The sequence below is a fragment of the Phocoena sinus genome, chromosome 2 (assembly GCF_008692025.1).
Source record: "Phocoena sinus isolate mPhoSin1 chromosome 2, mPhoSin1.pri, whole genome shotgun sequence".
NCBI lineage: Eukaryota > Metazoa > Chordata > Mammalia > Artiodactyla > Phocoenidae > Phocoena > Phocoena sinus.
In genome coordinates this window covers 27,700,641-27,723,780 of record NC_045764.1, presented here as the reverse complement: position 1 = coordinate 27,723,780, position 23,140 = coordinate 27,700,641, and positions in this window count along the sequence as shown.

Sequence of the window (23,140 nt, the reverse complement as noted above, 5' to 3'; positions counted from 1 at the left end):
CTGGCAGCTGGTGATTTTCTGCTGCCAATGCATCATCACCTCCTCTTGCCTTCCCTCCTCTCGCCTTAAAATAACAGAGCAGCCTCTCAAGCAGGGAAGGGACAGATCACGAGGGCTGTGTGTGCACTCACAGACTGTCCACAGGCTTTAAGGAAGGGCTGGGGTGACCCCAGAAGAAACGGCATGAGCTGACATGGCCTGGACTTTGTGATGCCGTCTGCTATGGGCTGAATCATGTCCCCAAATATCACATGTTGAGGCCCCAATGCCCAGTACCTCAGAATGTGACTGTATTTGGAGATGGGGCCTTTAAATAGATGATTAAGGTGAAATAAGGTCATGTGAGTGAGACTCTAGTGCAACAGGACTGGTGTCCTTATGAGAAGAGGAGATGAGGACACAGACACACACACAGAGACAACCTTGTGAGGACACAGGGAGAAGACGCCGTCTACACGCCCAGGGGAGAGGCCTGAGGAGGACCAGCCTTGCCCACACTTGACAGGGCTTCCAAGTCTTGAACTTTCAGCCTCCAGGACTGAGAGACAACAAATGTCTGTTGTTTGTAAGCTCCCCCATCTGCGGTGCTCTGTTACAGCAGCCCGAATGGACTGAGATAGCGATCCATACATTTTAACATTTGTGTTGTTTAATTTGTTTGTTTAGTACATGTCTCCGCACTGGAATCTGACCCCGTGGAAGCAGAAGCAGAACACCCAGCACCTCAATCCATGCCCACCACGCAGCAGACATGCAATAATTATTCATCACACGAACACATGAATAAACGAAAGCCACATTAAAAAACGAGTGGCCTGATATTCCAAATTTCTAAGTTACACCCATCTCTTGCTACTGCTTCTCCCCAGTAGAGAAAGAAGCCCTAAAGTTTACACCTTTCCTGAGCCCACCTGCCTGCAGCAAGTCCGTCCTCCTGGAGCAGCACCCCCATCCTGAAGACGGGCTTGCTTCTGGTCTCGGTTTCTGAGCACGTCTGCTTTCTCCTTCTTGCACCCAACGGCTCAGAGCTCAGGCTTAATTTCACACCCACAATTAGTAAGATTCATATTCCAGAAGAAAGCTAAATTGTTCATTGTGTTAACTCTGCACTTGGGACCCATAAGCTCACTGAGAAGAAGCAAAGCCACATTTTGTCTTTTCAAAATGGGCCCTCGGCTCTGCTACAGGAGGATCTTCCACCCTCAGAACCAAGCCCTCCCCGTCTTGCTGAGAAACAGCATTTTTACAAAAGTCATCTTTCCCGACTAGACATACAGAAATATGATGCCATTTTAACATTGAAACCTTGGGAGAAAAAAGAGAGGAAAAGTGTACGTATATTTATATAACTGAATTTTCGTTTGATTTAAAGACTCAGATCTATTTTAACTGAAAATATCTCACTGAATTGAACTTCAGGACACCCAAGACAGGGTCTTTCTGTTTCCACGCAACTGCCTTCATGTATCCAATAATTTGGGTCCGCATAGACCCCTGTGCATTGTTTACTTTTGACAACATCCATCTTGAAGCCTTTGAAGTGCTTCATAAAACAAAAGTCAATAAAGTAAAAATTCACATCACTATCTGTCTTCTCTTCCCAAATTGCATGATTTCTTTTACTAAAAGTCTTCATTATTCACCCATGGTGCTTTCTCTTGATGCATTTTCCACTTTTACTGTTCCTTTCCATCTGTAAAACTTAACACAGCCCCTTCTGGGTTACCTTTTGTCTATCCAGTAGGTGGGGATATTTTCTCTGATGAAAATAATTTTCTTGTCCATACTGTTAAGCAAAACTGCTCTTTCTGAAGCAGCCAAAACTGAACTCTTCTCGGAGATGAAGTCTCTCAAAGTATAATTCAAATGAATAAAAGAAAGAAAAGAAGAAAGGGACTGAGGAAGGAAGGAAAGAGAAAGAGAAAGAGCGATGGAAATAGAGTAAGAAAACATCCTCAAAGTTCTGAAGCGCAGCTGCTGGGTTTATAGCAAAAGCAGTGATACATTCCAGTAGCTGAAATGAGAGTCTAGCTCTGCTGTTGGGAATCTATGCATGACCATTTGTCCTGTGTACTTTTAACAGCAAGTTATAAAGCCATTTGTGCAGCTACCAGACCAGGACTTTCTGCCTCCTCAGCAGAGACTCAGCCCAGTGGGAGGGGACATGCAGGCCGAGGGTCTGAGGATGCAGAGGAAGACAGGGAGGGGGACAGAGCAGAGGAGTGAGTGCCTGTGATCCTTCTGGGATGAGCTGCTCCTTAAGACCACGGACCGATCTCACATGTCCCAGAGCCATGGATTAAAACTGGCTAAAACTCTCAAATCAAATCAAGGGAGCAGGCAGATGGGTAATTCTTCACAGACATCAGTGCAGGAAGGAATTTAAACTCCCTCACAAACTCACATGTGCACACGCACACATCTTGTCAGATCGCCCGTAATGACACCATGGAAGGGCCTTTGCCTAAAAGTGATTGCAACCAAACCACCGATGCAGCAGGACTTGGCAATCACGGCCACGAGACATGGCTTGTTATTTTCTATCAATCGGCATATGATGAGTCTTTTACATAATGTGAATCACTGTCTAATCGTGAGACTGATTGCACCTATCGCCAGCCATCGGAGAAGCAAGGGAGTGAAAAGGAAATTACAAAGGACCGACCTTTGGTACATCATGAAAGGAAAAGAAAACCACCCGCAGGAAACCACACCAGCTCCGAGGATTGAAGGAGCGGAAAGTCCCCACAGCTCAGGACATGGAGTAAGTCGCAACACGACAGAGCAGAGGAGAATCTCATCCATCCAGGGATACAGACTTTAGAAACTGCCAACTGCTGTGTGGCAGGGCGTGATGGAAACCCCAGATGTCCACACCCAGCAGACCTGGGTTCCAACCCCACTCTGTCACCTCCTCTCTTGTACACCTGGGTGGGTTTCGCTTATCTCAGCTTGATGTAGAGAGAGTCAGGATTAAATGAGGTCCCGCTAAGGATCTAAAACAAAGCATGGATGGTTGATTCTCGGCAAATGTTAATTACGATCGTTTTCCTTGGTGAAAATTAAGTCCACTTATGAACATACTAATCAGAAGGTCAAAAATAAGTTCTCAACCCATCTGTAATTGAGCAAACTCCAGTCTCCCTGACCCTGATCCTCCCCACCTCCTCTGCTGTTTAGGACACTGAAATCAAGTCTTCCTTTTGGTCTGTTGCAGAGGCAGTAACTCTGGGGCACCACGGTGTTTGTGCTCATCAGTCATTACCTTCAAGAACCACCATCAGGCAAACAGGATGCCAGAAGGAGGAGCAATGTCATGAGCTACCCACCAGCACCTCTCATCACAAGCGTACGGCCAATGGGAGGTGAGTCCTGGGCTGGAAGGAAGGTCAGTGGCCATCCCTGTCAGTCCTGATTGTGTCCTGAACCCAAGGACCCACCCAGGTGGGGAGTTGTAGTGGGTAGAGGAGACACCGGGTGCTAGGCAACGGCACCATGTTTCCCACGTGGTTGCCATGGAGACTTGTTCCCCCAGATCACTTTCAGGGAGGGCTCCACACCCCGCTGGGAAGAGTGGGATGGACAGGCAGCCTTAATGATAACCTTTCCCTCAGGTCACGGTGTCCTGGAGGAGGACAGGTGGCAGAGCACCCCAGCCACACCCAGGAAGCCCCTGGGTCAGGCCTGGTAAGTGACATGCACTTGCTGGCCAGGCAGTGTTCAAGCACCGGCTGTGCACAAAGAGGCGTGCATCACCTACTACTGATGATAACAATCACACAGGTGAGGTGTAAAGACACCTCTTAACCAAGTCCACATATTCAGCACGTGGTGAGAGCATCACTCAACTGGAACCCAAAGTAAGTCAAGACCATTGTACCTCACAATGTCTCCTTGAGTCATTGAAAGAGAAGCTAGATTACATACAAATATCTACCTGATTACCTGGATGACTTGGCTGGATTTTGTAGATCCTTGTGAGATCAAGTATATATCATCCTATGCTTATGTTTTTACAGAAACAGATTAAAAATCAGGATGGTGTAGAGTGGTGTGTATGGGATTAGGAGTTAGCATATTAGCTGCATTAGTAGGTGTCTTAGTCAGCTGGGGCTGCTGTAACAAGATGCCATAGCCTGGGGGTTCAAATAACAGAAATTTGTTTTCCCTCAGTCTGAGGGCTGTCAGTAGGGCTGGCTTCTGGTGAGACCTCTCTTCCTAGATATGCCTGGCCTCCTTCTTGCTTAGTCTCCACAAGGTGGAGAGAGAAAACGAGCTCTCTGGTGTCTCCTCGTATAAGGACGCTGATCCTATTGGACCAGGGCCCCACACTGACAACTTCATTTAATCTTAATTACTTCTTAGAGGTCCCAACTCCAAATACAGCCACACTGGGGATTACAGCTGCAACGTATGAACTGGGGGGACACGAACCTTTAGTCAATACAGTCTGTGACCTGTGGGATCTTCTGCAGGTGATTTAACACCTCTGGGCATTCTTCGAAGCTGCCACGAAGTCATTTGTCTGCCTAGCAGGGTTTCTGTGAGGATCAAATAAATATACATGAAGATGCATTGCAAACTATTAGAAACCACAAACAGCCACTAAATAAGAATGAAAGGAAACAGTCAGCTAGATACACAATGTAAGGCGAGTAAGTCATGCTGGACCAGATCATTTATTAGTCTGGATCTTTCTGCCCTTCTAAGAAAAAAAGCAAATGACTATAGAAGAGAAATAATCTTTTGAAAAATCCAGGGTAACAGCATGGATCATCCCCCAGCAATTTCCCACATTTTCTTCCAGACAATGAGAAATGAGGCCAGACTCTTATTAAAATTCTAACAATGAAAACAAAGTTCACTAGGGTAAGAACAGCTGGAGTCATGTCAGAAGGAGCTTCACAACCTACGTTGAGAAAAGCAGAGCTTCTGTCTAATGAGGACACACAGCTAATCCCGTGGGTCCAACCTCTGATGCGCTGCTGAGATTTGGTTATATTTAACACATTTGTGATGTGCAAGGTGGCCCCCTAAGTGAAAGGCAGGATCAGCAGATGGTGCTTCTGAAACCGGCTCTGTGAGCATAACCTTTTGTGGACAGTGGCTGTTTCTCAAATGCATCCCTATCCGTCCCAAGGATTCCTCCCATTGTCCCCTTATTTATGCATTTAGATGAGGTCAGTCCTGCTTCTCACCCACGGGGCTCCATGTTCCCTTCTGCAGAAAATGACTGATAGATCCCAGGAGAAAAAGGAAACCATCGTCCTAAACCAGATTCCAGGAACTTCGGGTCAGAGTATCTTTCAATAAGCCCAGTAAAGCAGAAAGCAGGGCAGAAAGTCGGGCAGGAATGCCATGTTCTGGCATTCCTTAAATCTGAGCTTAATCTAAGCCCTTAAATCTGAGCTTCCCCTGCCTGTGCCGTGTTTGTCCCCCTCAAGAAAAACTCCGAGAAACTGTGTCCTTGCTGTTTTTTCACTAACAGTGAATGCCAGTTTACTTTAAGAGAATGTTATTGAACTAAGATCCTGAAAGGAGCTGGGTTTCCCACTCAAATTTATATTTTTCAAACTTAGTACTTTTCTTGAGAAAGAATTTGTGAGTTATTTTTACTTTTTCTTCCTATTCATGGTAATTTAATTGTATTAAGAAGAAACCAGCTGGGTCCCCTATGGAAGCTCAACAGCCCACACAGAATAGACTGCATCTGGGTTTTTAAAGCAGAGAGTAAATTCATATCATCCTGAACGCTCGGAAAGGGCATCGCCTTAGGGTTCAATTTTATTCCAGGTTTCAGCTCAGGGCAAGCGAGGAAAAGCAGGGGAGCCCCCAAAAGGAGCAGGTGTTTCCTGCCTGGATGGGCCAAAACCACATCGTGATAGGATGTCCTCCCCCAGGTCTTGGGGGAGAAGATGGCATTCGAGGAACTAGGAAATGCCTTCTGTACTGGTTTCATTCCTACCTCTCAGCCACCTGCCCAGCTTGGCACAGTTTATGATAAATCTGTTAACCTTAAAAACCAAGAAAGGGGGGACCTTCAAGATGGTGGAGGAGTAAGATGGGGAGATCACCTTCCTCCCCACAAATACATCAAAAAATACATCTACACATGGAACAACTCTTACAGAACACCTACTGAACGTTGGCAGAAGACCTCAGACTTCCCAAAAGGCAAGAAACTCCCCATGTCCCTGGGCAAGGCAAAAGAAAAAACAAAGACAAAAGAATAGGGACAGGACCTGCACCTCTGGGAGGGAGCTGTGAAGGAGGAAAGGTTTCCATACACTAGGAAGCCCCTTCACTGGCAGAGACGAGGGGTGGGCGGTGGGGGGGAAGCTTCAGAGCCACGGAGGACAGCACAGCAACAGGGGTGCAGAGGGCAAAGTGGAGAGAGTCCCACACAGAAGATCAGTGCTAACCAGCACTCACCAGCCTGAGAGGCTTGTCTGCTCACCAGCCAGGGCAGGTGGGGGCTGGGAGCTGAAGCTCAGGCTTCGGAGGTCAGATCCCAGGGAGAGGACTGGGGTTGGCTGAGTGAATACAGCCTGAAGGGGGCCAGTGCGCCACAGCTATCCAGGAGGGAGTCCAGGAAAATGTCTGAACCTGCCCAAGAGGCAAGAGGCCATTGTATCGGGGTGCACGAGAAGAGGGGACTCCTTCCCTGTCTGCCCACAGAAGGCAGAGCACTGGCTAAATGAGCTCCGGAGACTGGCACAAGCCACAGCTATCAGTTCGGACACCAGAGGTGGGCATGAAACTCTAATGCTGCTGCTGCAGCCACCAAGAATCCTGCGTGCAAGCACAGATCGCTATCCACATGCTGCCCCCTTTGGGGGATCCTGTGCAGCCCGCCACTGATAGGGTCCCATGACTGAGGGAGAATTTCCTGGGGAGAACACATGGCACACCTCAGGCTGTTGCAATGTCACCCTGGCCTCTGCCGCTGCAGGCTTGCCCCGCATTCCAGTTATAACTACTGTACCCCTCCCTCCCCCTGGCCTGAATGAGCCAGAGCTACCTAATCAGCCACTGCTTTAACCCCGTCCTGTCTGGGTGGGAACAGATGTCTGAGGGTGACCTATACATGGAAGAGGGGCCAAAACCAAAGCTGAACCCCAGGAGCTGTGCGAACAAAGAAGAGAAATGGAAATTTCTCCGTTCAGCCTCAGGAGCAGCAGATTAAATCCCCACACTCAACTTGAGGCACCCTGAATCTGTGGAATACCTGAATAGACAACGAGTCAACCCAAAATTGAGGAGGTGAACTTTGGCAGCAAATGTATACTTGGGGTTTGCTCTCTATGACTGACTTTTTCTGATTTTTATGTTTCTCTTAGTATAGTTTTTAGCGCTTGTTATCATTAGTGGATTTGTTTATTGGTTTGGTTGTTCTCTTTTTTCCTTATTACTTTTTTCCGTTTTCTTTTAATGATTTTTTATTATAATTTTTAATTTTTTTTTTAATTATGTTTTTTCTTGCATTTTTTTCTCCCTTTTCTTCTGAGCTGTATGGCTGACAAGGTGTTGGTGATCCGGTCGGGTGTCAGGCCTGAGTCTCTGAGGTGGGAGAGACAAGTTCAGGACATTGCACTACCAGAGACCTCCCAGCCACATGTAATATTAATCGGCAAGAGCTCTCCCAGAGATCTCTGTCTCAATGCTAAGACCCAGCTCCACCCAATGACCAGCAACCTCCAGTGCTGGATGCCCCATGCCAAACAACTAGCAAGACAGGAGCACAACCCCACCCATTAGCAGAGAGGCTACCTAAAAACATACTAAGTTCACAAACACCCCAAAACACACCAATGGATGCAGCCCTGCCCACAAGAAAGACAAGATTCAGCCCCACCCACCACAACACAGGCACCAGCCCCCTCCTCCAGGAAGCCTACACAAGCCACTGAACCAACCTTACCCACTGGGGGCAGACACCAAAAACAATGGGAACTATGAAACTGCAGCCTGCGAAAAGGAGACCCCAAACACAGTAAGTTAAGCAAAATGAGAAGACAGAGAAATATGCAGCTTATGAAGTAACAAGGTAAAAACCCACCAGACTAAACAAATGAAGGGGAAATAGGCAGTCTACATGAAAAAGAATTCAAAGTAATGATAGTATAGATGATCTGAAATCTTGGAAATAGAATGGAGAAAAAACAAGAAATATTTAACAAGGAACTAGAAGAACTAACGAGCAAACAAACAATGTTAAACAACACAATAAATGAAATTAAAAATTCTCTAGAAGGAATCACTAGCAGAATAACTGAGGCAGAAGAAAGGATAAGTGACCTGGAAGATAAAATAGTAGAAATAACTACCACAGAGAAGAATAAAGAAAAAAGAGTGAAAAGAATTGAGGACAGTCTCAGAGACCTCTGGGACAACATTAAAAACACCAACATTCGAATTATAGGGATCCCAGGAAAAGAAAGGGACTGAGAAAATATTTGAAGGGATTATAGTTGAAAACTTCCCTAATATGAAAAAGGAAATAGTCAGTCAAGTCCAGGAAGCACAGAGAGTCCCATACAGGATAAATCCAAGGAGAAACATTCCAAGACACATATTAATCAAACTATCAAAATTTAAATACAAAGAAAAAATATTAAAAGCAGCAAGGGAAAAGCAACAATTAACATACAAGGGAATCCCCATCAGGTTAGCAGCTGATCTTTTAGCAGAAACTCTGCAAGCCAGAAGGGAGTGGGAGGACATATTTAAAGTGATGAAAGGGAAAAACCAACAACCACGATTACTCTACCCAGCAAGGATCTCATTCAGATTTGATGGAGAAATTAAAAGCTTTACAGATGAGCAAAAGTTAAGAGAATTCAACACCACCACACCAGCTTTACAACAAATGCTAAAGGAACTTCTCTAGGAGGGAAACACAACAGAAGGAGAAGACCTACAATAACAAACCCAAAACAATTAAGAAAATGGTAATAGGAACATACATATCAATAACTACCTTAAATGTAAATGGATTAAATGCTCCAACCAAAAAAATATAGACTGGCTGAATGGTTACAAAAATAAGACCCATATATATGCTGTCTACAAGAGATGCACTTCAGACCTAGGGACACATACAGACTAAAAGTGAGGGGATAGAAAAAGATATTCCATGCAAATGGAACTAAAAAGAAAGCTGGATAGCAATTCTCCTATCAGACAAAATAGACTTTAAAATAAAGACTATTACAAGTGACAAAGAAGAACACCACATAATGATCAAGGAATCAATGCAAGAAGAAGATGTAACAATTGTAGATATTTATGCACCCAACATAGGAGCACCTCAATACATAAGGCAAATGCTAAAAGCCATAAAAGGGGAAATCAACAGTAACACAAGCATAGTAGGGGACTTTCACCAATGGACAGATCATCCAAAATGAAAATAAATAAGGAAATACAAGCTTTAAATGACATATTAAACAACATGGACTTAATTGATATTTATAGGACATTCCATCCAAAAACAACAGAATACACTTTCTTCTCAAGTGGTCATGAAACTTTCCCTAAGATAAATCATGTCTTGGGTCACAAATCAAGCCTTGGTAAATTTAAGAAAATTGAAATCCTATCAAGTATCTTTTCCAACCACAATGCTATGAGACTAGATATCAAATACAGGAAAAAAACTGTAAAAAATACAAACACATAGAGGCTAAATAATACGCTATTAAATAACCAAGAGGTCACTGAAGAAATCAAAGAGGAAATGAAAAAATACCTAGAAACAAATGACAATGAAAACAGGACAACCCAAAATCTATGGGATGCAGCAAAAGCAGTTCTAAGAGGGAAGTTTACAGCAATACAATCCTATCTCAAGAAACAAAAAAAAAATCTCAAATAAACAACCTAACCTTACACCTAAAGCAATTAGAGAAAGAAGAAGAACAACAAAAAAAAAACCCCAAAGTTAGCAAAAGGAAAGAAATCATAAAAATCATATCAGAAATAAATGAAGAAGAAATGAAGGAAACAATAGCAAAGGTCAATAAAACTAAAAGCTGGTTCTTTGAGAAGATAAACAAAATTGATAAACCACTAGCCAGACTCAACAAGAAAATAAGGGAGAAGACTCAGACCAACAGAATTAGAAATGAAAAAGGAGAAGTAACAACCGACACTGCAGAAATACAAAGAATCATGAGAGATTACTACAAGCAACTATATGCCAATAAAATGGACAACCTGGAAGAAATGGACAAATTCTTAGAAAAGCACAGCCTTCCGAGACTGAAACAGGAAGAAATAGAAAATATAAACAAATCCTTCTCAAACTCTTCCAAAATATAGCAGAGGGAGGAACACTCCAAAACTCATTCTACGAAGCCACCATCACCCTCATACCAAAACCAAACAAAGATGTCACAAAAAAAGAAAACTACAGAACAATATCACTGATGAACATAGATGCCAAAATCCTCAACAAAATACTAGCAAACAGAATCCAACAGCACATTAAAAGGATTATTCACCATGATCAAGTGGGGTTTATCCCAGTAATACAAGGATTCTTCAATATACACAAATCAGTGTGATACACCATACTAACAAACTGAAGGATAAAAACCACATGATAATCTCAATAGATGCAGAAAAAGCTTTTGACAAAATTCAACACCCATTTATGATAAAACCCTCCAGAAAGTGGGCATAGAGGCAACTTACCTCAACATAATAGAGGTCATATATGACAGACCCACAGCCAACATCGTTCTCAATTGTGAAAAACTGAAAGCATTTCCTCTAAGATCAGGGACAAGACAGGGATGTCCACTCTCACCACTATTATTCAACATAGTTTTGGAAGTTTTAGCCAAGCAATCAGAGAAGAAAAAGAAATAAAAGGAATCCAAATCGGAAAAGAAGAAGTAAAGCTGTCACTGTTTGCAGGTGACATGATAATATACATAGAGAATCCTAAAGATGCTACCAAAAAACTACTAGAGCTAATGAATGAATTTGGTAAAGTAGCAGGATACAAAATTAATGCACAGAAATCTCTTGCATTCCTATACACTAATGATGAAAAACCTGAAAGAGAAATTAAGGAAACACTCACAATTACCATTGTAACTAAAAGAAAAAATACCTAGGAATAAACATACCTAAGGAGACAAAAGACCTGTATGCAGAAAACTATAAGACACTGATGAAAGAAATTAAAGATGATACAAATAGATGGAGAGCTATACCATGTCCTTGGTTTAGAATAATCAACATTGTGAAAATGACTCTACTACCCAAAGCAATCTACAGATTCAATGCAATCTCTATCAAACTACCAATGGCATTTTTCACAGAACTAGAACAAAAAATTTCACAATTGGTATGGAAACACAAAAGACTGCGAATAGCCAAAGCAATGTTGAGAAAGAAAAACGGAGCTGGAGGAATCAGGCTCCCAGACTTCAGACTATACTACAAAGCTACAGTAATAAAGACAGTATGGTACTGGCACAAAAACAGAAATATAGATCACTGGAAAAGGATAGAAAGCACAGAGATAAACCCATGCACATATGGTCACCTTATCTTTGATAAAGGAGGCAGGAATGTACAATGGAGAAAAGACAGCCTCTTCAATAAGTGGAGCTGGAAAAACTGGACAGCTACATGTAAAAGAATGAAATTAGAACAGTCTCTAACACCATACCAAAAATAAACTCAAAATGGATTAAAGACCTAAATGTAAGGCCAGACACCATAAAACTCTTAGAGGAAAACAGAGGAAGAACACTCTGACATAAATCACAGCAAGATCGTTTTTGACCCACCTCCTAGAGAAATGGAAATAAAAACAGAACTAAACAAATGGGACCTAATAAAACTTAAAAGCTTTTGCACAGCAAAGGAAACCATAAATAAGACAAAAAGACAACCCTCAGAATGCGAGAAAATATTTGCCAGAGAAGCAACTGACAAAGGATTCATCTCCAAAATATACAAGCAGCTCACAAAGCTCAATATCAAAAAGACAAACAACCCATCCAAAAATGGGCAGAAAACCTTAATAGACATTTCTCCAAGGAAGATATGCAGATTGCCAACAAACACATGAAAGGATGCTCAACATCACTAATCGTTAGAGAAATGCAAATCAAAACTACCATGAGGTATCACCTCACACTGGTCAGAATGGGCATCATCAAAAAAATCTAGAAACAATAAATGCTGGAGAGGGTGTGGAGAAAAGGGAACCCTCTTGCACTCTTGGTGGGAATGTGAATTGATACAGCCACTATGGAGAATAGTATGGAGGTTCCTTAAAAATCTAAAAATAGAACTACCATATGATCCAGCAATCCCACCACTGGGCATATACCCTGAGAAAACCATAATTCAAAAAGAGTCATGTACCACAGTGTTCACTGCAACACTACTTACAATAGCCAGGACATGGAAGCAACCTAAGTGTCCAACAACAGATGAATGGATAAAGAAGATGTGGCACATATATACAATAGAATATTACTCAGCCATAAAAAGAAACGAAATTGAGTTATTTGTATTGAGGTGGATGGACCTAGAGTCTGTCATACAGAGTGAAGTCTGAAAGAGAAAAATAAATACTATATGCTAAAGCATATACATGGAATCTAATATATATATATATATATATATATATATATATATATATATATATATATGGTTTTGATGAACCTATGGGCAGGACAAGAGTAAAGATGCAGACGTAGAGAATGGACTTGAGGACACAGGGAGGGGGAAGGGTAAGCTGGAATGAAGTGAGAGAGTAGCATTGACATATATACACTACCAAATGTAAAATAGATAGCTAGTGGGAAGCAGCTGCATCACATGGGGAGATCACCTCGGTGCTTTGTGACCACATAGTGGGGTGGGATAGGGAGGGTGGGAGGGAGGTGCAAGAGGGAGGGGATATGGGGATATATGTATATGTATAGCTGATTCACTTTGTTATAAAGCAGAAAGTAACACACCATTGTAAAGCAATTATACTCCAATAAAGATGTTAAAAAAAAAAAAAGAAAAGAAAGAAAAGCCCATGACCTCGTCCTGCTCTCTCCCAGGAAGGCTGCGTGTCCTTGGAACAAGGTGGGCCTGCACTCCCCTCGCCACTTAGTCTTCCCGCTGCTGGGGGCGTCAGCCACCCACAAGCCTGTCTTCCTATCACCACCTAACACACAGGCATTGAAGGTAGCACCCCTGAAAGTCTTGGGAGAGGGAAGGATTCATGAAGGGGAATCATTGGGCTCCCAAAAATGTGACCCCCGACGTCCAGCCCATCATCACATGTGGCCAAAGGTATTAAAAAAGGGGGCTGGAAAGGGAGGAGGGAGAGGTTTAACCCATTCACATCGCTCCTGATGGACAGCATCCTAATTCCTCAAATCCTAATCTCCAAATGTTCAAAATGGCTTTATCAGTTGATGAAGCCAGAAATGTCCCCGTCTCAGGTGTGTTTCCATCTCAGATAAACTAGACGTCTGACAATCTTGCCACACAAGGGCACCTCTCAGCGAACATGCTGGAGACACAGCTGCTGCCCCCAGCGCTGGTTCTGCAGGGACCCTGATGGCAGAGGAAGGCAAAGTGACCTCTCCACGGCCTCCCTTGCAGCCCCAGTCCAATGGGGTGAGGCTCTAACCTGGGGCCCTAAAACCTCTGTCATCAAAGTAAGTCACATTTTCATGCAATATTTTTAAAAATCAAAATTTATGCAAAAATGTCCATGATGAACAAAAAGTCAAAACTGTACTTCAAGACAGGATCTGACAGTGTTGTTTTGAGCCAAACCGAAGCCAGAGGCAAAAAGAAAGACGTGTGTGTGTACGTGTGTGCGTGTGTGCGTGTGTGTGTGTGTGTGTGTGTGTGTGTTGTCAGGAGTTTTTTCAACGGCTAATTTTTTTCCAGAATCTTAAGATAGTTGAAAACTGTTGAAAAATTGAAGAGTGGTTATGTTAAATCTCACAACATTATGTTAAGTTTACATGTTTTATTTACATTGGAAAAATAATTTATTAGGATTTTACTTTCCTGGCATGAATGGAAGCAAACGCTTCAATCATATTTTCAAAATCTGCTTCTTTGCTTGTCTCGTTTTCAATGGGGAGAATTGCCATGTTGCCAATTTCTCTGGACCAAGTAACAGTCTTAACATTTCCTTAAATTTACCACTTCTTGAGTTACCACCGTGACTCATTTTGTTAAAAAAAAATTCTCAACACCGCTTCCAAATTTAGATCAGATTTCACTGGGCAGAATTCACAAATGACTTTTAGAAGATCCAGACATGATGCTCGTTTTATATTACAAATTATTGACAAGGCAGGCTGCCAAAAACCAATGATTTCTGATGAAATTGGTCCAGGATTTAACTTGTCAGGATTTTCAGAGGCGAGACAGCGGCTGCTTTTTGAAAATCAGATGCGTTCATGCAGAACAACTTATTTTTAGCTGAACATTCAAAATCTGAAGATAGTGTGTTTAATTTTTTTTTTTTTTTTTTTTTTGCGGTATGCGGGCCTCTCACTGTTGTGGTCTCTCCCGCTGCAGAGCGCAGGCTCTGCACGCGCAGGCTCAGCGGCCATGGCTGACGGGCCCAGCCACTCCGCGGCATGTGGGATCTTCCCGGACCGGGCACGAACCCGCGCCCCCTGCATCGGCAGGCGGACTCCCAACCACCGCGCCACCAGGGAAGCCCAGTGTGTTTAATTTTGCATTTCTCCATTTCAAATATTAAATGGGGGCATTTATAATCTACCAAATTTTGATTTGATAACCAAGTTTCCTCTAATAATTGATACCCTCATCTGATGAATCATACATTTCTAATTTTTTCCTTTTCATTTATTTTCAAATGCAGGAAGAATATTCACGTCTTTTAGTAAAGTTTTTCAATTAATCAAACATACTTTCAAAGTCACTCTCTCTCATTTGGTTTTATTCACAAGGCTTATTGAAAATGAGGTCCTCAAAGAAGTCAATTTTGGAAGTATTATTGATGACTTTGCTTCCATTAAAGCCAACAAGAGAAAGCTACTATAAATTCTGGTTTGTGTATAAATAAAATATTTAAATTAAAATAATGTAAGTTTTAATACTCTTAATTTTCAATGTTTTTTGCATACTTTATTATTTTGGGGAAAAAATCAATCATTAAAAAATGCATACCTCTCACATAATGTAAGGTTCTCTCATCGATGAATACAGCCTATTCTAGTCTAACTCTCCCTGCAATGTTTCAGACTTAATGTATTATCCTTCCTCGATATTCATTCCTAAGGAATGTCTCTCTAATGGTGTAATTTCATGCCCCATGCCCCCCTAGTGGAGGAGAGTGTTTCCTGAGAAGTTCCTTGAATCCCATTCTTTATTCTAAATAATGAAGGGAAAAGGTGCTCAGGGATCTGGAGAGGCCTTGCTGTGGTGAGCACTGGAGAGAGCATTAGTTTACACCGCTGTATTAGTTTCCTAGGCCTGCTGTAACAAACTACTCCAGACTTGTAGTGTATAACAGACCCTGATCCTTTCACAGTTCTGGACACCAGAAGCCCTAAATCCAGATGTCCACAATGTTGGCTCTTTCTGGAGGCTCTTAGGGATGATCCTTCCTGCCACTTCCAGCTTCTGGTGGCTCCAGGCATCCCTAGGCTTGTAGATACATCACTCCATTTCTGCCTCCGTCTTCACATGGCTTTTCCTCGGTGTGTGTGTGTGTGTGTGTCTCCTTTTCTGTCTCTTTTAAGAGCACCTGTCACTAGATTTAGGGCCCACACTAACCCAGCATGATATCTCAAGATCCTTACATTAGTTACATCTGCAAAGGACCTTATTCCAAATAAGGTTGTACCGTCTGCTTCCAGACAGACATGTCTTTGGGGGAATGTCCTTCATCCCACTGCAGCTGACAACCACGTTTGGGAGCCTGTGGGAGAGGCACTGACTCTGCCCCGACCGTTGAGTCAACCTCACTCCCCCATCCCTGCCAGTGGGCTGTGGGGAGACTCCACAAACAGGAAACAAGAGGCTCAGCTGTGGATGGGACGCCCCTGCTGGCCAGCGGTCTAGGAGACCTGACCCAGCAGGGGAAACCCTCTGATACTAAACCACCAGCCGATAGACCATGCCGGCTCCCTTCTCTCAAATTTCTCCTGGGAACTGCCAGTTTCCAGGTCTCTGGTCAGATGGGCCATCACTCCTAGGGTTGCCCTCAGTGGCATCATGGGGACAGGGTGTGTGGTCAGGCCTACCCCCATTCCAGACATAGCACAGGGTCAGTATGCGAGATTTTGTAAGGCGATGACCCAGAATTATGCTCAGTTCATTTTCAGGGCCGAAGTCGTTTATTTTCTTGCTGTTACTTTCCAAGTGGTCCCAGGGCAGCTGCTCTCCCCACCTGGTCCACCCTGCTGCCCACTTCTCAGGGCGCCCTGGGGAGACCCAGAGAAGGCAGTTAGCGATGTCCCCATTCATGGGCGGGGGGGGTTTTCTCCTGCTAAGCACAGTCTGCTGCAGCAAACCAGACAACTGAGCACATCCCAAAGGCTATGGCTTTCTCGTCCTAAATCAGCCAGCAGCAAGGCGCCCTGAGGTCCCAGTGTCCAGGGAGCAGCTAAGGACGGCCCCCCACCACACAACCCCGTGGCTCCTTCAGCTCCTTTGCATCGATGTAAACAATGCAAGATGCTATCGATGTAAACATGTTCTCTCTCAATAGAAACGCCTGGTTCTGAATCTCATGATCAGTTACCCCACTGAGGGACCGTGCCTGTGGTCCAAGAAGAATGGCTAGACTGCTCATTAATCAGTCGCTAACCAGTCCCGCACAAGACAGCGAACCCTTAGGAAAGATGGGGCTGGAAAGAGTTTTAAGTTATAGTTAAATGTCTGACTATGCAATGTTAGCATGGTCTCCTGTCTGAAATGGGAAGTAAGTAAAAATGTCCACTGTGGGCAAAATCAGTGTGTTACTTTGGAAAATGATGAGAAGGAGAGAGAGAAAATAAGAAGCATTAAAGGCCAATTCACGCACCGCCTGTGAAATACTTTTGCTAAAATGTTGGGTGTGAATGTGCCCAAGCTACTACAAAGCACTGTCCAATCGAGCTTTCTGCAATGATGGGAACTGTCCACATCTGTTCCCTCCAGTGGAGCAGCCTCTAGAATCGTGTGGCTACAAAGCTCTTGAAATGTGGCTGGTGTGACTGAAGAATGGAATTCTTAACCGTATCTACCTTTAGGTCGTTTAAATTCAGATAGCTACACGAGGCGAGTACCTACTGCATTGGACCGTGCAGCCCTCGGGCTCCCATTGATGGGAAATGCGGGGGACAGAGGAGTCATTAAAGGGCATGGCAAGGAAGCAAAAAGACACATCCACATTGTGGATTCATGAAGGATCTCCAGAAAAACAGAACCAAAAGGATGTGTGTGAATAGGAGAAAGGTGTGTGCTAAAGAGGTTGGCCCATGCAATTATGGACGCTGGGAATTCCAAAATTTGCAGGGTGAGCCGGCAGGCTGGAGACCCAGGGAAGAGCCCATGCTGCAGCTCGAATCTGAAGGCTGCCTGCTGGCAGAGTTCCCTTTCCCTGGGGAAGGCCTGTCTTTTTGTTCTGTTCAGGCCTTCAACTGATTAGATGAGGCCCACCCAGTTTAGGGATGGCAACTGTTTTACTTAAGTCCATGGATTTAAATGTCAGTCTGATCCAAAAAACACCCTCACAGACACACCCAGAATAATGTTTGACCAACTATCTGGGTACTCCATGGCCAGCCAAGGGCACACATGGAATTAATCACCACTCGGGCCTTTTTCAAGCTGGTGTCAGGGAGGAAAAGGCAGAGATTCAGAGAACCCCCATAGATATGTGGACCAGGTCAGATCCTGATCAATGATGTCCACTGCAAAAGGATACTGCTGGGACAACTGAGGAAACGGATTGGGCATTAAATAACACCAAGAAGCATCCTTAATTGTGTTAAGTGAGTAATGGCATCGTCAGAGAATATTCATATGGTTTGGAGATGCAGAGTAAAGGAGGTAGTATTGTAATGATCTTTCACGAGAATTGCATTAAAATAATTCCATAGGAAAAAAACAAATAAATGAAGCAAATGTAGCAAAACCTGGAGATGTGTTGAGATTCGGTAATGGTCTGTAAGGCTGCATGATACTCTTCTCTCTGCTTTGGATATACTTGCAAATTTACATAACACAGTTTCAGAAGGTGATTTGAAGTGCTATTTGGACCCTCTGGTTAGAGGATCCACACTGAGCATAAATATATTTGCTAAGCTAGCATTTTTTTAATCAATATCTTCATGGATCCTCTCACTGTTCTTTTTTTCCATCTGAAATTCATGACTGAAAATAGCAAGCCTGTTTTCTATCTCTCGCCACATAAAAGCAATCAGATTTGGAATTATGTTAATACCGTTTGCCCAAGTTGGAGGGAGAGCATCTGCAAATTCCCACTGTGAGAAGATCTCTAAATATTAGTAAAACATTAGGTGACCACAGAATGCATATGGAGGATAAGAGTGTTAATAGCGGGCTTATGCACAACTGGCTAGTTTGGCTTAAAGATATTCCAGGGATATTTTTACCTTAATTTGTGTTCTATTCAGAACTCCAAGAAAAACAGCAATACCATGTAAATCACGGAACAACTTCATCCTTTCCCTGAATGCACCATTGTTCTGGCAATCTTAAAGGGTAGCAGGAGTCCTAAAATGTCACGTGGGGCCGTGAGCATGAAATCTATTTCAATGTTTCTAAATAGCATGTGCACAAATGAGGTTTGCAATTGGGGACCCTTGTATTTTCCCCAAACCCCTCATTTTTGTATATGGGTTTTTCAATGTTTTCTAATGCTCTAAAAGAAAAACAAGAGACAGATTTTCTTTCTTTAAAACTAAAGGCTCTTCTCAGTAATAAATTTTCACTTAGAACTCAGTAGGGTTTCTTGTGAAAAGAAATGAAACAGTTTTGTTTTTCTGTCTTACTGAAAGGAAGATTTCCCAAGCTGTCTGCAAGTCATAATTAAAGCAGTAAAAACTCCCATGGTGGAAAAAAAAAAAAAAAAAAAATATATATATATATATATATATATATATATATATATATATATCCCTGCGCTCCACTGAAAGCCAAATTTCACCAGTTAGGTGGTTACCTAGATGTTATTTCTATGGCCTCACTGCATTTGAAAGAAAAATGAAAACCCTAACTAGAGCCTGTCCAAGCAAAGGCAACAGCAATGTTGTTATACTGAGGAGGTAACACCAAGAGACCCTGGGAGACAGAGCCTTTGTCCCCCTCGTTTGGCTGAGGGCTATTCTTTTATCTGTTTCCACATCTGGACCTGAACCTGCCGTGCCTTTCTTTGTTTGCATGCGGAGTAGTAAATACAAATATAAACACATTGCTTGTAATATCGCTGCAACTGGTAAAGATCTGAGAGCTGAGTTTTCTCATTCCCATGCAAATCCAGGCAAACATTTCATTCAAAATGGGCTTTTCCCCCCCGCCCCCACCATCCGGCTACCCCGATCTGCAGGACACAGCCTGTCCTGAGGATGGGACTCTCTCTATGCTTTGGGGGTTTTCTTTGTTAATGGGAATGCATGCCAACCCATTGAAAGGAGGGCCCTGCAGTATACCTTCTAGCAAATTCCTAACTGTTTAAAACAATCAGAAATCCCCTCTTTCAGCAGGTTATGCAAATGCCTCAACCAAGTAGATGCTAGTTCCACGGAGTCACTGAAGAAAGTTTAATCACCAGAGTTAGAAAATGAAATTGGGAAGAATCAAGTCTTTCTCTCTAGAACGTATTCCTCCTGCATGATGGATTTTCAAAAATTCGATCGTTTTTCATCAGGTCAATTTCCACAACAGGCAAAATATATTCAATGCCCAATGCGAATGCTGTTGAATTATCATAGAATATTTGTACACAGTTTGTAACTTCATTTGCTTTCCTGGTGCCTGACGACGGACAGAGTGAAGGAGGCAGGCCATGCCTTGATCGTCGTCCTTAAGACATACATGGTGGAAACCAGAACTCTCTTCCCCGAGTAAGAATCGGTTATCTGATGAGAGGAAGCCCGTCCACCCAGCAGACGCAAAGGTGCCAGCACCATTAAACTAACAGCGAGATGGAAAGTAACGTGGTTTTTGAAGCAAACCCGTGATGGTACTGAACCCTTTCCAAAAACAAGACTGCCAGGCCATGAGCTGTCCTTTTGAAAACACCGCCATGCCCGGCACAGGTCATTCAAACCTGCCTGGGACATGAAATGAAGCATAAATCACCCGGCGTGTTCAGCAGACTGCCTCTCATCACCATACAACTAGCAGGGCGGCATTCCTGTAAGTGACCGGGTGGGTCACACAGAGCTAGTTATTAAAGGTAATGGCAGGACACGTTAGAAAGAAGAGCATCAGAACACATGCAGGTTTGTGGTCATCGGAGACGTGAGGAAGAATCTCCCGCTCCCCCCGCTTCCCCTGCTGGCTCTGGTTCTTCCCAAGCAAGGGCTGGTCCACCTGGGATGCAAGTGGCCCAGAGCCCAGGGCAGAATGGGAGGCAGAAACGGGATGTGGGCTGCAAATCACAGGTGTGCCTCAGCTCCCAGCCATACATTTCCAGTAAATAAAAATAAAGTGTAAAGTCCTCCTCCCACTTTTATGTACTCTTAAAGGCTTTCTTTTTATGGTTTTGCTTCCATCAGTGCGTGTGTGTGTGTGTGTGTGTGTGTGTGTATACGCGTGTGAGACTGGACAGTGTGAAAGACAGAGATTAATGGCTCTCCCGAAGATCAAGGCCTCGCTATTAGCTCGCCAGCGCCCACGTTCACCACATCACTCATCTAAAATACCTTATAATAGTCTGATTGAATGGGAAGGTGATTTTTATGATGTGAGTGAAATGGAAATGAGGGTGATTTTTGAAACTCTAACATATGGCCCTTACTGATTACTTTCCCCAACAAATTCTTCATGTAGTCATAATCTAAATTTAAATAAGAGTCTACAGGGGGAAAAGCAGGGGTATGAACACCCTGTGCCCTCAGGCCTCCTAGGAGGACAATAAAAACCCAATTTCCTGAAGTCAAAGGAAAATGTGAGGCAAGTGGAAAATTAATGGTCAGGAAAAACAACTCCAGAAAAAAAACTCCCTGCAAATACCTTTCCTAACAATAGTTTTCAGCCAGAAATGACAAGAGGGAGTGGAGATTTTCTGATACGCCTGCAGCCAGATCTGCTGCAGATTTCCTGAAAGGAGCTTTGCAAGGCAATCAGCCCAAATACCAACATAAAATGGCTTCAACCGAGGCCACGGTCCCTTCTAGATCATCCCTCCCGATATAACGCATGCGGTGAAAACTTCCCTAAACGATCTGTGGTCTTTCTCGGTCTAAAAACACCTCTTTTTAAATAATAAAAGAAACACATGTCCACTCTGGAAATTTTTGAAAATGGACAAAAGTATAAAAGAAAAGATAATAATCATTCAAAATCCCAAGACCCAGAGGTACAAGTTATTATCAGCTATTACCATTTCGGTGCTCTCTAGTTCTTTTGCATTAGGAATGCAAAAAAATGCATTCCTAATCTAATATATTTGAGACTGTGCTGCTCATAAATGTAGGGTGCTCCTCTTTACTTAATTTCATAGGCCTACATTTTCCACTGCCTTTAAGACTCTTCATAAAATCCTTTGTAAAACCGTAAAAACGTGTGACTATCCACGGTGTATGCCATCTGCATAGGTACCACGCTTTAATGATCATTTTTAATTTCCCTTCTCCTCCGCCAAATCCCTAGGCCTAATGTTACACATTTGATAAATTAACAAAATATGGGAACACGTATCGATGAAAGAATTTGTATTCTTTTTTTTTTTTTGCGGTACGCGGGCCTCTCACTGCTGCTGCCTCTCCCGTTGCGGAGCACAGGTTACGGATGCGCAGGCTGCGCGGCACGTGGGATCCTCGCGGACCAGGGAACGAACCCATGTCCCCTGCAACGGCAGGCGGACTCCCATCCACTGCGCCACCAGGGAAGCCCAGAATTTGTATTCTTTTTCTTAAGATCAGAGACAGTTTAGGAGCTGTGCTTAGATGCCAGAATACTGGAACGTATGGAAATTTTCAGTGGCAGGAAACAAAATGGCATTAACCTTCTAAAGATTTGATTATACCTGTTCATTTTCAGATATGTGTAATATATATTTGTGTGTGTATATGTATTAGATACGTGTGTGCATATGAAATAGATTCCTTAAGAAAAAAACTAGTTTTTAAAGAACCCTGGAGAATTCTTTAGCTCAAGAGAAGTAGATGATTTGGGAAAAGTAATAATGCGTTTTGTGTAAATGTTGATGCCAAAACTGGCTATAAGTCCATGTTGGGACAGCAAATGCAGGAAACACCTCAGAGTAGATGGAACGGTTTTGATCCTCAGTGGTCTGGGAATACAAGATGGTAAAGATGGCTCGGGAGGAGGTATAAACTAGCCTGGAAGGGAATCCGAGGAAATGTATTTTGTTGGCAGGAAACAAAGAAGCGGGGTTACTCTGGAAGGAACAGGGTCTTGGCCACAGGCCACCCGGCCTGGAGTCCAGGCCTCTCCCTGAAGCTCCTCCCTCACCCCTTCAGCCTCTCTCCCTCCAGGAGGGAGAGAATTCTACCGTGTCCAAGTGTTCTCATGAATCCTTACTCAATGAGGCTCAAACCACTGCAACGCCAGACCCAGCACTGGGATTCAACATGTTAACTGTTATTTGAATTCAGCTTTATACCTGGAGGAAATTACAGGAGGAATAAATGAAGTCCAAGAGAGAAGTTTCAAAAAGTGATTTGACTAAGAAAAAGAAAGTTGATGTAGGAAGGCGGGTAAGTCACATTGACACATTAGAGGGGTGGGAACGTCACACGTTGGACACAAAACCGGTCTGTGGGAAAGAGCCAGTCTCATCCCATTACCTGTAAGTGAGTGTTTAAGATGCCTGAAAAAGAAAAATAAAACACCGTTTTCACTGGGGTTTCTAATAAATCTAAATGCTTTACTAATTTCCTGTCACCACTACAAATAGCTTTTTCTTTAAGGCCCTAGAAAT